This window comes from Nanorana parkeri, unplaced genomic scaffold, assembly GCF_000935625.1.
Source record: "Nanorana parkeri isolate BGI_ZX_2015 unplaced genomic scaffold, ASM93562v1 scaffold19, whole genome shotgun sequence".
Taxonomy (NCBI): domain Eukaryota; kingdom Metazoa; phylum Chordata; class Amphibia; order Anura; family Dicroglossidae; genus Nanorana; species Nanorana parkeri.
This window is the reverse complement of record NW_017306287.1, coordinates 881,967-885,177: the sequence shown is the minus strand read 5'-3', so window position 1 is coordinate 885,177 and position 3,211 is coordinate 881,967. Positions and strand designations below refer to the sequence as shown.

At 47.7% G+C, this 3,211-nt stretch overlaps 1 protein-coding gene across 1 annotated transcript in view; it reads left to right on the top strand.

Annotated features, from left to right (window-relative positions):
* Positions 1-640: 640 nt before the first annotated feature.
* The window catches only part of LOC108791041 (hexosaminidase D-like), a 41,256-nt gene continuing 38,685 nt past the window's right edge, over positions 641-3,211 (top strand). The window contains exon 1 of the mRNA XM_018561415.1: positions 641-783. The gene's annotated coding sequence lies outside the window, so the exon portion shown is untranslated. The remainder of the gene's footprint in view (positions 784-3,211) is intronic.

Genomic DNA, 3,211 nt, shown 5'->3' with positions numbered 1-3,211 from the left:
GTCTTAGGATTGCCACTTTTTATTTATTCCCAGAGAACCTAACAGGGCTGCTCCTGTAGTTATATGCACCCTATGTGTTGCTCAGCTCCTGACAACCATTGATGTCAGTGAGCTACACGTGACAGAGTCCTGGACTTGCACTGCCACAACACCCCCCCACCCCCTGTAGGAATGCCCCTGGTGACAACGCAGGGTCACAGCTGGGATACAGTTGTCACCCTATAACAGGAAGTGCCTGAAGAAGGATAATTATGGCAGGATCACCAGGGATTATTTTGAGAACATGCTTTGAGATATCATGTGAGATTTCAGTGACTAGCTCTGGTGACATTTTATACTGATGTTGGATATCCGCTCCTATGTTCCCGTCCTGCACACGGATACTACAAAGGTTGGCCTCGGGTGTCCTGTAGAAATAAGTTTGTTATTAAGGAAAGAAACAAGTACAGAGTTGTCTGGAAATCAGCCGATCAGTGCAGCGTTCCATTGCGGTGACCCCCTGTACACCGTCCCAGGAGATGTGTTTGGGGCTGCCTGTGAGTGGGATTGTTCTCCTTCTTCTGCTCCCTCCACCTCCCTCAAATCACTTTGCTTGTTCCAGGAAAATCGCTGACTGCAGACTTGGCAAGAGGCGGCTTGTAATTAACCATAAGCGGCCGGGGCTGACCGGGAGGACTGAGCATCGAGGATCAGACAGCGGTGTAGATGACAGCACCAGCATCCCATGACAAGGCCAGGACGGAGCTGGGTGCTGGGATGGACAGTGAGTGACCTATGTGGCGGGTAAGTGACATTTAAAGGGCAATCCTAACTAGTCAGTTACTTGACTCAGATATGGGTGGGGATCGGGCTGGCTGTGGGAGGTCTTAAAGGAGAGCTCCAGGAATGGACCAAATTAACACTTACAGTGGGGGGCTACACCTGTATTGCTTAAGTGCTCATTTTGATCTGGGGGCTGGATTCAAGAAGATATACCAATGTGATCCTCAGTCCCGCCAGACTGCTAGACCAGTCCACGCCGCCTCTTCTCCCCCGGGCTCCTGTGGTCTGATCCCCGCTGACATCATCACGTCTAATGAAGGTCCACTGACTTGCATTAGACGTGAGAATGCCAAGGGTCATACCACAGCTGGAGCAGAGGGGGGAGAGAGGTGAGCACTGACCGCGGGGACCGAGGATCAGGTCTGTATATCTTCTGTATTCTGGCCCCTAGCCCAAAATGAGCAGTTAACTCTTGCAGTGCTGGGGTAGCCACACTCCAACCATAGGGTTGCATAAAGACTGCCCTAGGTAACGCCCACACATGATGCCACGCCTCCAAGATGTTCTCCAGCCAGAAAATGAGGCGGGCTCTATCTGACTTTCCGAAGCTTCTAATGCACATTGTGAGAGGCCCGCACAGTGCACCAGTACAATATATACACATATTATATAGCTTCACCAGACATACATATATATATATATACATTGGGGGGAATTTATCAAAATTGGAGCAGCTGTGCACGGCAACCAATCAGCATCTCTCTTCAGTCTGTTCAGTTAAGATTTGAAAATGAAAGATAGAAGCTGATTGGTTGCCATGCACAGCTGCTCCAGATTTTGTCTGCTCCAGTTTTGATAAATTCCCCTCATTATCTCTCTCTCCCCCCATCTCCCCCCATCTCTTCCTCCTCTCTTCCTCCTCTCTTCCTCCTCTCTCTCTTCTCCCCCTCCTCTCCCTCCTCTCTCTCTTCTCCCCCTCCTCTCCCTCCTCTCTCTCTTCTCCCCCTCATCTCTCTCTCTCTCTCTCTCTCTCTCTCTCTGCATTACCAGCAATGTACAGACATCCTTCTTTTAGGATACGGAGCACTTTGTGTACATCTTGGGAGGTTTCCTGTTTCCACTTATATTGCTCCCTTCCAGTCACTGGAACCTCAGCCAAAACCTTTAGATGAAGTTGGGAAGGGTGAGCCCTCTCTCAGATAAGCACCACAAAGCTACATTACAAGGATTGTTAGAGAAATATTCAGCACATCTCTGCACATTTCTACATTTGTTTTATCCCTTTAAAAAGATGCAATACAGAAAAATGCCGGTTAACCCACCAGAAATCCAGTGAGCTCCCGGAAGCTTCCTTCCTGTTTGGGCTGACAACACAGCGCCTTTCCTGCACTGGAATCCCAACCAGCGTTGTATGAACTACATAACTCTGCCTCTGCCCCCCACCTGCCTCTGCCCCAATGCGTACATTGATATTCAACAAAACATTGTTGCTGCCTTGACTCCAAAGAGGCTGCCTATGCACCCTGTGAAGGAAAAGGGCTCTTGGGAGGAGTAGTTCTGGGGGTGTGCCTATATCAATAAAAACTGACCTCCCAGCAGCATTACTTTGTCAACTGACAAGCCTAATGACAATGTAATATCATAGCTGTCCCTGCCTACAGAAAGAGGGTGGAAGGAAAAACATAATGTTGGGACATTGGTACCCAGGACACCCTTTCCTCTCCCAGCTGGCTCTTGAACTCTGTTCAGTCTGCCCATGTCCATCCTCACCTACCTGCTGTTGTCACTTATTTGTTTTCCTTTCCACTTCTATCCCTTCTTTCCTCTCCTTGTTTCTTGGCTCTGCATTCTAGATTTCTTTTGATAAACAATAATAATAAATAAACAAACAAATGCTCACTTCTTCATATTAGAGAAAAAGGTGAATTTTTTATTTTTTAGAGCTGCAGGTAACGATTATTTGCCGATTATTTTTTTCAACTAATCGATTTGCTGTATTCAAAATTCTCTCTCCTCAACCAACTAATCGATGATGAGAATAGTTGCCAACTATTCTCATTGTCGATTATTATTGATTTAGTGGATTAGTTGTTGCAGCCCTATTATTTTTTGCATTGGAGCCAGTAAAGCCTTGCAACCACTATCAGTGGATCACGGGTCCAGTGCTCCGGCTCCTGCAGACTTTTCCTCCCGTCCGAGGTACGCACACTCAGTGACATGGACGGAGGAAGAATGAATGGACTACAAGGGCAGCGACATCGCCGCACTTGTGCTCCGTTGAGAATTATGGGTCTCTCTAGTGTGTTGGCTGATGGGACTTGTAGTCCCTCCATTCACAGGTCCTGTCAATGGATCTGTGAATGGATGACGCAGCTGTGTGCGCGGAGCCACGTCTAGCCGCAAATAATAAAAAAAAAGAGCAGCAGCCTGTGGGGGAGAAGAAAAACAT